Source organism: Garra rufa, chromosome 9, assembly GCF_049309525.1.
Source record: "Garra rufa chromosome 9, GarRuf1.0, whole genome shotgun sequence".
In the NCBI taxonomy this organism is placed as follows: domain Eukaryota; kingdom Metazoa; phylum Chordata; class Actinopteri; order Cypriniformes; family Cyprinidae; genus Garra; species Garra rufa.
Window position 1 is genome coordinate 38,790,803 of NC_133369.1, and position 13,176 is coordinate 38,803,978.

A 13,176-nucleotide genomic window follows, 5' to 3' on the forward strand; every position below is an offset into this window, starting at 1 on the left:
TGTCAGGGAAGGAACACCCAATCCCCTTACCCGACGCATGCTTCTTAGCCAGATTGCCGCACTGTATGACCCGATTGGTCTTGCCTCACCTGCCAAACAGAAGGGAGTGATGTTGGTACGAGAATCATTCCAGGAAGCTTGCAAGGACAACCCTTCTAAAGATACATGGGATGCCCCTCTCTCACTAAAACTTCGAGAAGCCGCAATGATGCTCTTTGAAGAATATGTAAGACTTGGCCAGGTAAGGTTTGAGAGAAGTCTCACGCCTCCTGGAGCCATAGGCCAACCAATAGGGATCACATTCTCAGATGGAAGCGAATCCTCTTATGGAGCCGTACTCTATTTACGATGGGAAACCCGAGACAAAGTCGTGGTGAAGTTGGTAGAATCCAAGGCTAAACTCACCCCTCTCGACCAGAAGGGAGATGTGATCAAGGCGGAACTCTGTGGCGCAGTTTTTGCTACCCGCCTGAAAAAGTACTTTGAAAAGCACTGCCACATTAAAGTCAAACAATGGGTTCACTTTGTAGACAGCCAAACAATCCTGGCAGCCATCCAAAAGGACAGCTATGGCTTCCAGACCTTTTTCGCCAATCGGATTGGCGAGATTCAGAAAGCCGGGCATGTGGAAGATTGGAGGTGGATTGAAGGCAGACGGAACATTGCTGATATACTTACCAGAGGTGCAACTCCTGAGGAACTTAACGAAGGGTCAGAGTGGCAGCAAGGCCCTGAGTTCCTGAAATTGCCCAAGATCGACTGGCCTATGAAGATGGCCAGTGAGATTACACCCTCTGCTGCTGAAAATGTGGTAAAACTTCAGCGGAAAGCCTTCTCAGCAGTGGTCACCAGGGCCCAGTCAAAAGAAAGAACTGACCCCAACGGGCCTGACATTAAGGCAGACCTCAAGCTTAAAGCAGTCAATGGTAGACCGACATCATCTGCTGTCCCCGGTGTAAAAGCAGACAGACAGAGAAGTTCCTGGGCAATTGGACTGGTGCACCTTGTGGAACCACAACACTTTAGTTCTCTGTCTAAGTTGTGTGGTTCCATAGCCTGGACTCAACGGGCTGCAGAAACCTGGCTGAGAAGATGCCATGCACCAGACTCATTAAAGTGGGAGGCAAACAGCTCTATCCTGTCCACTGAGGAGAGAGCACGAGCCTTCCGAGACCTGGTCCTCGCAACCCAAAATGGCAGTCAGTTCTTGGACTCGACACTGAACCGTTTGGTGGTCCACAGGGATGAGAGCACAGGACTCCTTCTCTGTGGAGGTCGAATCCAGTCCTGGAAAGAGGATGGAACAGCTGTTCCTTTAATTCCACTTCATTCATGGCTTGCAACGCTACTATCAAGAGAAGCTCATGAAGAGAATCATGAAGGTGTTGCTGCCACACTTCTGCGTACCAGGAGGAAAGCATGGATTGTGCAAGGTCGAAGGATAGTGAAGAAAATTGTGAACGACTGTGTTACATGCCGCAAATTGAAAGTGAAGATGTGCCAGCAGCAGATGAGTGATTTGCCACCAGAACGCTCACAGCGTGCTAACCCATTTGAGTATGTTACACTTGACCTCTTTGGCCCCTTCGAAATTAAGGATGCTGTCAAGAAAAGAACAGGAAAAAAAGTCTGGGGTATAGTATTCTGTTGCATGGCATCAAGGGCAGTTCATGTGGACCTCGTTGATGACCAATCATCTGAAAGCTTTCTCCAAGCGTACTCTCGCTTCGTAGCATTAAGAGGCCATCCCAGGAAATTGTGGTCAGATAGGGGAACCAATTTCGTTGGAGCTAAGCCTGCCCTACAAGACTTGCATAGGCACTTAGCTTTCTTAAGGAAAGCATCCATAGAGGACAAAGCCGCCAAGGATGGGACAGTGTGGGCATGGAACTTTCATCCAGCTGATGCACCTCATCGCAACGGGGCTGCGGAAGCTGCCGTTAAGCTCATAAAAAGGGCTCTCGTTAGCCTTGGAGGGACGACGAGTTCACTCACCTGGGGTGAACTTCAAACCCTCTTCTACCAAGCAGCTAACCTCACAAATGAAAGGCCGATTGATGCCAGAGCACAAGCACAAGAGGACAGCATAGAGTATTTGACCCCCAATACTCTGCTCCTTGGGAGGACCAGGCAAGGAGGAGATACAGAAGGAATTGACTTGTGCACCCTTCCCTGGCGCCGTCTCAGAGCCATCCAGATTGGTGTGGATATGTTCTGGAAGAAGTGGAGTGAACTTGCTGGACCTAACCTATTTATTCGGCCAAAGTGGCACCGGACACAAAGGAATGTAGCAATCGGTGACATTGTTTGGATTGCTGATCAAAACGCACTGCGAGGACAATTCCGGCTCGGACGGATCCAGGCCGTGTACCCTGACAAGAAAGGACTTGTGAGAGACGCAGACGTTAAGGTGTGTGCAGGCCTCTCTGCCTCCTTAATAGTTGGACAACTTAAGAGGAACCCTCAGCAGCTGACGGTAGTCATCTTACGGAGAGACGTGAGGAGACTGGTAGTCCTCATCCCTGTGGAAGACCAGTGATTTCACTGCCACTGTCACTGCCTTTCTTTCTCTCTCTTTCTCTTTCTCTCTCACGGGTTGGTATATGTCTATGCTGCTTTCGCCACCACTTGTACCACCATTCATGACGAATGAAGAGTACATACCCCATATGACCACACCTGGCAGAACACCACACATCTGTCAGGGAAGGTGCCTGAACAGTGACAATGGGTCTTATCCTTCAGGATATTGCTAAAAAAAAAAAAAAAAAAAAAAAAAAAAATACACACAATTGTGATGTACTGTTTTGTCTGTGACCGCCTTGAATCACATGATTAGTCGGTCAAGTGGGAGGTGTTGCGTTCACTACGTCACGGGTGATTAACAGCAATGTAACGCAGGTTAACAAGTGGGAGGTTTACTTACTTGATTGAAGCATAGACCAGTCACGAGTCGAAGCATGGACCAGTAAATCCTAGAGCGGCATGTTAGTTTCTAATAATCAATGAGCACGGGCTATAAGCGGGAGCGAGTACTAGTTTGGCAGGTTGTCTCGTCAGGAGAGATGCGCCACCGGTAAGCTATTGTTTCGTTCACTTGAACTGCAATTTATTTGTCTGTTTACATTACCGCTGTACTGCCGTTGTGTATATACGTGATTCGTATGCTTAATGACTGATATTTTGGCCACGCTGAACATTTACGGGCTGATATTTAATGTTGTCGGCTCGATAGTATTTGTGGCTATATTTTAGCAAATGTTTGAGATTGGAGCGTTTCACTGTCATTCGAGTCACTTCCTGTTTGCGGTGCGCGTTGGGTAATGTAGTTGATTGCTCTACATTGGTAATGGATTGCTATGCTCAGCGTTGTCATTTAAAACTACACTCTCTGTTTGCACTTTAGTCCAACATACTGAGAACACAGTAGTGGATTGGATTATTGGTAACTTTGACATTGATGTACAGTTAGTTTAAGCTATTGATTTGGCTAATGTGTAGCAGTGCAATGTTTGATGTACCATGTTGTTTGTGTGTGAAATTGTTGTATTTCCATGTTTAGATGTACTAAATATATTATAGTAACACTAAGTATATTATGATATTTTAATTCTAAATAATAACTATATTGGAATTTATGAGAATATTTATTTGGATATTATTCAGTATTTATTGTATATTATGTATGTGGCCATCAATATTGCTGTTTACACTATAGCTTTTCTATTTTACAGGTTTATAACCTGCTGTTTGTGGACAAAGTATATTGTATATGGAAAATCAATCAGTAAATAAAAACCACAAAGAGTTGTAACAACGTGTCCTCTCCTGGCGCCCTGTTCAGTGGGGAGAATCTTAAAAGAACTGAACATGTTGCGTTCACTACGTCACGGGTGATTAACAGCAATGTAACGCAGGTTAACAAGTGGGAGGTTTACTTACTTGATTGAAGCATAGACCAGTCACGAGTCGAAGCATGGACCAGTAAATCCTAGAGCGGCATGTTAGTTTCTAATAATCAATGAGCACGGGCTATAAGCGGGAGCGAGTACTAGTTTGGCAGGTTGTCTCGTCAGGAGAGATGCGCCACCGGTAAGCTATTGTTTCGTTCACTTGAACTGCAATTTATTTGTCTGTTTACATTACCGCTGTACTGCCGTTGTGTATATACGTGATTCGTATGCTTAATGACTGATATTTTGGCCACGCTGAACATTTACGGGCTGATATTTAATGTTGTCGGCTCGATAGTATTTGTGGCTATATTTTAGCAAATGTTTGAGATTGGAGCGTTTCACTGTCATTCGAGTCACTTCCTGTTTGCGGTGCGCGTTGGGTAATGTAGTTGATTGCTCTACATTGGTAATGGATTGCTATGCTCAGCGTTGTCATTTAAAACTACACTCTCTGTTTGCACTTTAGTCCAACATACTGAGAACACAGTAGTGGATTGGATTATTGGTAACTTTGACATTGATGTACAGTTAGTTTAAGCTATTGATTTGGCTAATGTGTAGCAGTGCAATGTTTGATGTACCATGTTGTTTGTGTGTGAAATTGTTGTATTTCCATGTTTAGATGTACTAAATATATTATAGTAACACTAAGTATATTATGATATTTTAATTCTAAATAATAACTATATTGGAATTTATGAGAATATTTATTTGGATATTATTCAGTATTTATTGTATATTATGTATGTGGCCATCAATATTGCTGTTTACACTATAGCTTTTCTATTTTACAGGTTTATAACCTGCTGTTTGTGGACAAAGTATATTGTATATGGAAAATCAATCAGTAAATAAAAACCACAAAGAGTTGTAACAACGTGTCCTCTCCTGGCGCCCTGTTCAGTGGGGAGAATCTTAAAAGAACTGAACAGTTATAAACCGGGGCCTACTGCACTGGATTGAGTGCAGCAGAACACAGCCACGGACTGCTTCATTAAGGAAGCTCAATCAACCCCAAAACGAGCTGGCTTCTCACTTCTGTGAACCATTCCAAGTTTACCACTAGTCAAACTGCCCGTTGATTAGGAATAAAGGAGCGTGTATGCACATTGGCAGTGACAGCTCTCCAGTCAACACAAAGGGAGTAATAATGGCAGACTTGGAAAAGCTTAAAAGTGTGAGATCAAGAGCACAGGCTTCATTCACCAAAAGGGCTCATATTCTCACTACACCAGGACTCTTGGAACCGACTGAAATTCTCAGGGAATGGAAGATTTTCAGGACTGACTTTTCTAAAGTCACAGATGCGGGATATGAGTATGCTGAAGCCCTGAGGGAGTCAGCGGATGAAGAGGTCGTAGGATCTGCAAACCAAATTGATGTAAAGACAACGGAGTGTGAGAACAAGTTCCTTGAGGTGAAGAAAGCCACCCAGGAAACCTTTTGGACTAACTGCGCAAAGGAGGTGTTCTTCAAGCAGGCTCAAACAGCTGAGTCAGCCATCGCTCAGGCAGAGGAAGAGGAAGTTAACCCTCAGAAGTCAATCAAGGATCGCAGGCTAAGGAATAGAGGTCTTGAAAGAGAGGTCACTGAACTCGGAGAAATGCTGTCAGAGTGGAAGGAGTTGGTTCCTGGTCCGAAAGCATTAGATCTCAGGACACGCCACAAGGCACTAAAGAAGAGAGTCCTGGCATTGTCGGACAAACTAGAGGAGGATGAAGCAGACGAATTAAAGGATAGAAAAAGAAACCTAGGAGATGATGACAGTACGGTTGGTGATCTGCTAAAAGATGCTTCTTTCCGTTCTCTCCCCGACATGCCTGTTGATCTCAAGCCAGAGTCCAAAGCAAACATGGGGGCATGGAACATGAGCACCCCCCATGAGCGGAGGCCCCTCTTACAGCAAAGCAGCCCTGGAAGGACCCAAGGAGGTTCCAATCTCAAGCCTCAAATCAGCCTCGAAAGAGCACGACTGCCCACTTTCTCTGGTGATATGAGGGACTATTACCGCTGGAAAACTGAGTGGGAGGACCTACAAGAATTGGGTAACCCACAAGGTGCAGAATGTATAAAAAAGTTCCACTTATTAAATAGTCTCCATGAAAAGGTCAAGAAGGACCTTGTCCTATCTAGTTGTGGATCTGCTGACGATATGTTCAAGCTGCTGGACAGCAAATATGGGAACAAAGCGAAAATAGTCCTAATGATCACCAACGAAGTCCAGTCTCTTTCCCCTATCAAAGGAAACAATCCCAGAAGAACCATTGAATTGATTCAGGCGGTGGAAAGGGCATTGTGCAACCTCCAGATACTTGGTGAAGAGGATGCCGTAAGGAACCGTGTTGTTGCTCAATCCCTTGAAAGCAAGCTTCCCAGTTCACTCAAGAAGGAGTGGATTATGCACAAAACTGACCCGGCAAACAGGTTCTCCCCCCTGAACCATTTTGACTGCCTTCTGGGATTCTTGATGAAGCAGGAGGAGATTCTTGAAGAGTTGGATCAGTTGGAACCAAGCCCTGCAGACAAAGGCCCTGTGGAAAAGGGTGTTGCAGATCACCCAGATAAGAGAGGGAGGAAGGCTTTCACTAAATCCACAGCAGGTCATAAGGACGACTATCCCAGCTGCACTGTCTGTGATGATGAATCTCATGCCGGCAAGTTATTTGCGTGCAAGGTCTTCAGAGAGCAAGATCTCTCAAGGAAAAGGGCCCATGTAAAGAAGCTAGGGTTGTGCTACAAGTGTTTGCGGTCCCACCCCAAGGATGGGAAAGGATGCACACATAGATACCTCTGCCCAAAAGCTGACTGTCGGAAAGGAGGGGTGTCGGACCACAATTATCTTCTGTGTTCTAAACCACCGACTCCAAAGAAGGACAGTAGCAGTGAGGAGCAGAGTACCATAAGATTTGAAGGAAAGAAATTGGGCCTAACCAGCAAACAAGAGGAGTTTCTAGCAGAGCTTACTGCAGAACAAAGAGAGAAATACAAGAACGCATTCTCAAACAGAATATCATCAACTGTATGCGCCAAGGCTGGAGATGGACTACAAGAACATCCAGTTGTGATGATGCTAATGGGAGTAACAACAAACTCAGGTTGCCTTATTGGCGCCCTAATCGACCTCGCATCTGATACAAATTATATCAGCAATGAGACAGCCGATTGCCTTGGACTGTGCGGTGAGAAGATCAAGCTTATAGTCCATGGAGTCGGAGGAATGAAAAAGACTGTTCTGACCAAAAGGTATTCCCTGCGGTTGAAAGTAAAGACACCCAAGGGAAAAGTGGCAGAACATAAAATTCTCTGCTATGGTCTGGAAAACATTGCGGAGGTTACCCAATCAGTCACTGCTGAGCAACTGCAGAAGTTCTTCCCCAATGTACCCAGAGACGAACTGGTCCGTCCCAAAAAGATTGACCTCCTTATTAGTCATCGGGAAGGTCGACTTGTTCCCCAGCCAATCAAGATTGTGGGCGACCTCGTCCTTTGGGACGGCCCGCTGGGAAAGACTGTTGGGGGAACCCATCCCGATCTCATGGAGACAGTCGACCTGGCCGTGTATCGCTCTGAAACTCACCTTGCAAGAACAATGAGAACAGCCTCGATGGCGTATAAAGAGACTATTATACCTCAAGAAGAGGAAGGAAATGCACTTGTTCGGAGCACCACAACCACCAATAAAGAGGTCTTCGATTGGTTCAGGTGGGATAGCATCGGAGCAGCGTGCAGTCCTCAATGTGGCGGCTGCAAGTGTGGTAGGTGCCCCCCTGGAGGAAAAGAAATGACCCTCAAGGAAGAGCGGGACCTGGAAAAAATAAAAGAATGCCTAACATATAAGCTGGCGGACAAACACAGCAACTCCCCCCACTGGGACACAGCCTATCCTTGGAAGGCAGATCTCACAACACTGCCAGACAATCGGCAGGCAGTGGAGGCAACCTTTAGAAACACTGAGAAACGCTTGGAGAAGGAACCTGTGTGGAAGGCTGCATACAAAGAACAAGTACATGAAATGGTCTCAAGAGGAGCTGCTGTAAAACTCACAAGGGAGGAAATTAACAACTGGAAAGGACCTAAATGGTATATCAGCCATTTGGTAGCACCAAACCCTCACTCCTCCTCAACCCCTGTGAGAATTGTGTGGAACAGTAGCCAAGAGTTCCGAGGCATAAGTCTCAATGATCTCCTTCACAAGGGTCCCGATGTACTCAATCCCATCAGAGGTGTCCTTCTAAGGTTCAGGAGTGGGTTCCATGCCGCACTGGGTGACGTGAAAAAGATGTATAACTCAGTGTGGCTGAAAGATGACGAAGTTCACCTCCATCGCTTTCTTTGGAGAGACAACCCTGAGGGCGACATTGAGGAGTTTGCAGTTGTCAGAGTCAATATCGGTGATAAACCTGCGGGATGTATCGCTCAAGTTGCCATGAAGGAGACAGCCAACCTTACTCAGTTTGTTGATATGGTTGAAGAACGGCGAGCTCTGACTGAGGACAGCTACGTAGATGACATCCTGACCTCACACGATGACCTCAAGACGCTGGAAAGAATTACCAAAGGGGTGGAGGAGATTTTGAAAGCGGGTGGTTTTTTCCTCAAACCGTGGGTCCTGTCACGCCAAAGTGGGAGGAGCGGAACCCCTGCTGAAACAACTGCACCCAGGACCCTGATACTGCCCAATCAAATGCATGATGGGGACAACAAAGCACTTGGGGTTGGCTATGAACCTGAGACAGACAAGCTTCGGTTGTTGACATCGATCAACTTCTCTAAGAAAAGAGGGAAAATGAGGACAGGATTTAATCTGAGCATGGAGGATGTCAGGGAAGGAACACCCAATCCCCTTACCCGACGCATGCTTCTTAGCCAGATTGCCGCACTGTATGACCCGATTGGTCTTGCCTCACCTGCCAAACAGAAGGGAGTGATGTTGGTACGAGAATCATTCCAGGAAGCTTGCAAGGACAACCCTTCTAAAGATACATGGGATGCCCCTCTCTCACTAAAACTTCGAGAAGCCGCAATGATGCTCTTTGAAGAATATGTAAGACTTGGCCAGGTAAGGTTTGAGAGAAGTCTCACGCCTCCTGGAGCCATAGGCCAACCAATAGGGATCACATTCTCAGATGGAAGCGAATCCTCTTATGGAGCCGTACTCTATTTACGATGGGAAACCCGAGACAAAGTCGTGGTGAAGTTGGTAGAATCCAAGGCTAAACTCACCCCTCTCGACCAGAAGGGAGATGTGATCAAGGCGGAACTCTGTGGCGCAGTTTTTGCTACCCGCCTGAAAAAGTACTTTGAAAAGCACTGCCACATTAAAGTCAAACAATGGGTTCACTTTGTAGACAGCCAAACAATCCTGGCAGCCATCCAAAAGGACAGCTATGGCTTCCAGACCTTTTTCGCCAATCGGATTGGCGAGATTCAGAAAGCCGGGCATGTGGAAGATTGGAGGTGGATTGAAGGCAGACGGAACATTGCTGATATACTTACCAGAGGTGCAACTCCTGAGGAACTTAACGAAGGGTCAGAGTGGCAGCAAGGCCCTGAGTTCCTGAAATTGCCCAAGATCGACTGGCCTATGAAGATGGCCAGTGAGATTACACCCTCTGCTGCTGAAAATGTGGTAAAACTTCAGCGGAAAGCCTTCTCAGCAGTGGTCACCAGGGCCCAGTCAAAAGAAAGAACTGACCCCAACGGGCCTGACATTAAGGCAGACCTCAAGCTTAAAGCAGTCAATGGTAGACCGACATCATCTGCTGTCCCCGGTGTAAAAGCAGACAGACAGAGAAGTTCCTGGGCAATTGGACTGGTGCACCTTGTGGAACCACAACACTTTAGTTCTCTGTCTAAGTTGTGTGGTTCCATAGCCTGGACTCAACGGGCTGCAGAAACCTGGCTGAGAAGATGCCATGCACCAGACTCATTAAAGTGGGAGGCAAACAGCTCTATCCTGTCCACTGAGGAGAGAGCACGAGCCTTCCGAGACCTGGTCCTCGCAACCCAAAATGGCAGTCAGTTCTTGGACTCGACACTGAACCGTTTGGTGGTCCACAGGGATGAGAGCACAGGACTCCTTCTCTGTGGAGGTCGAATCCAGTCCTGGAAAGAGGATGGAACAGCTGTTCCTTTAATTCCACTTCATTCATGGCTTGCAACGCTACTATCAAGAGAAGCTCATGAAGAGAATCATGAAGGTGTTGCTGCCACACTTCTGCGTACCAGGAGGAAAGCATGGATTGTGCAAGGTCGAAGGATAGTGAAGAAAATTGTGAACGACTGTGTTACATGCCGCAAATTGAAAGTGAAGATGTGCCAGCAGCAGATGAGTGATTTGCCACCAGAACGCTCACAGCGTGCTAACCCATTTGAGTATGTTACACTTGACCTCTTTGGCCCCTTCGAAATTAAGGATGCTGTCAAGAAAAGAACAGGAAAAAAAGTCTGGGGTATAGTATTCTGTTGCATGGCATCAAGGGCAGTTCATGTGGACCTCGTTGATGACCAATCATCTGAAAGCTTTCTCCAAGCGTACTCTCGCTTCGTAGCATTAAGAGGCCATCCCAGGAAATTGTGGTCAGATAGGGGAACCAATTTCGTTGGAGCTAAGCCTGCCCTACAAGACTTGCATAGGCACTTAGCTTTCTTAAGGAAAGCATCCATAGAGGACAAAGCCGCCAAGGATGGGACAGTGTGGGCATGGAACTTTCATCCAGCTGATGCACCTCATCGCAACGGGGCTGCGGAAGCTGCCGTTAAGCTCATAAAAAGGGCTCTCGTTAGCCTTGGAGGGACGACGAGTTCACTCACCTGGGGTGAACTTCAAACCCTCTTCTACCAAGCAGCTAACCTCACAAATGAAAGGCCGATTGATGCCAGAGCACAAGCACAAGAGGACAGCATAGAGTATTTGACCCCCAATACTCTGCTCCTTGGGAGGACCAGGCAAGGAGGAGATACAGAAGGAATTGACTTGTGCACCCTTCCCTGGCGCCGTCTCAGAGCCATCCAGATTGGTGTGGATATGTTCTGGAAGAAGTGGAGTGAACTTGCTGGACCTAACCTATTTATTCGGCCAAAGTGGCACCGGACACAAAGGAATGTAGCAATCGGTGACATTGTTTGGATTGCTGATCAAAACGCACTGCGAGGACAATTCCGGCTCGGACGGATCCAGGCCGTGTACCCTGACAAGAAAGGACTTGTGAGAGACGCAGACGTTAAGGTGTGTGCAGGCCTCTCTGCCTCCTTAATAGTTGGACAACTTAAGAGGAACCCTCAGCAGCTGACGGTAGTCATCTTACGGAGAGACGTGAGGAGACTGGTAGTCCTCATCCCTGTGGAAGACCAGTGATTTCACTGCCACTGTCACTGCCTTTCTTTCTCTCTCTTTCTCTTTCTCTCTCACGGGTTGGTATATGTCTATGCTGCTTTCGCCACCACTTGTACCACCATTCATGACGAATGAAGAGTACATACCCCATATGACCACACCTGGCAGAACACCACACATCTGTCAGGGAAGGTGCCTGAACAGTGACAATGGGTCTTATCCTTCAGGATATTGCTAAAAAAAAAAAAAAAAAAAAAAAAAAAAATACACACAATTGTGATGTACTGTTTTGTCTGTGACCGCCTTGAATCACATGATTAGTCGGTCAAGTGGGAGGTGTTGCGTTCACTACGTCACGGGTGATTAACAGCAATGTAACGCAGGTTAACAAGTGGGAGGTTTACTTACTTGATTGAAGCATAGACCAGTCACGAGTCGAAGCATGGACCAGTAAATCCTAGAGCGGCATGTTAGTTTCTAATAATCAATGAGCACGGGCTATAAGCGGGAGCGAGTACTAGTTTGGCAGGTTGTCTCGTCAGGAGAGATGCGCCACCGGTAAGCTATTGTTTCGTTCACTTGAACTGCAATTTATTTGTCTGTTTACATTACCGCTGTACTGCCGTTGTGTATATACGTGATTCGTATGCTTAATGACTGATATTTTGGCCACGCTGAACATTTACGGGCTGATATTTAATGTTGTCGGCTCGATAGTATTTGTGGCTATATTTTAGCAAATGTTTGAGATTGGAGCGTTTCACTGTCATTCGAGTCACTTCCTGTTTGCGGTGCGCGTTGGGTAATGTAGTTGATTGCTCTACATTGGTAATGGATTGCTATGCTCAGCGTTGTCATTTAAAACTACACTCTCTGTTTGCACTTTAGTCCAACATACTGAGAACACAGTAGTGGATTGGATTATTGGTAACTTTGACATTGATGTACAGTTAGTTTAAGCTATTGATTTGGCTAATGTGTAGCAGTGCAATGTTTGATGTACCATGTTGTTTGTGTGTGAAATTGTTGTATTTCCATGTTTAGATGTACTAAATATATTATAGTAACACTAAGTATATTATGATATTTTAATTCTAAATAATAACTATATTGGAATTTATGAGAATATTTATTTGGATATTATTCAGTATTTATTGTATATTATGTATGTGGCCATCAATATTGCTGTTTACACTATAGCTTTTCTATTTTACAGGTTTATAACCTGCTGTTTGTGGACAAAGTATATTGTATATGGAAAATCAATCAGTAAATAAAAACCACAAAGAGTTGTAACAACGTGTCCTCTCCTGGCGCCCTGTTCAGTGGGGAGAATCTTAAAAGAACTGAACAGTGTGTGTGTGTGTGTGTGTGTGTGTGTATATACATATATGTGTGTGTGTGTGTGTGTGTGTGTGTGTGTGTGTGTGTGTGTGTGTATATACATATATGTGTGTGTGTGTGTGTGTGTGTGTGTGTGTGTGTGTGTGTGTGTGTGTGTATATACATATATGTGTGTGTACCAGGGTAAATGATGGTGTCTGTGTACAGGTTCCATGGTCTGATTTCCAGAGAGCGTGCAGATGAACTGCTGGCTGGGACAGAAGGTGCTTACCTCATCAGAGAGAGTCAGAGACAACCAGGAACATATACACTTGCTTTGAGGTTACACACCATTTGTCTTATTGTCATTTCTTATTGTTTTAACAGTGTTTTCATAGATGGAAAACAGTTGTGCTGCCTAATACTTTAAAATAATTATTAATAAAAAGTACTTTTTTCATTATAATATAATCATAATAATATATTATATTATACTGTATAATAATATATTGTAATATACTGTAATATGCAATACTGCTGTCTATCACTCAGATTTGGTGG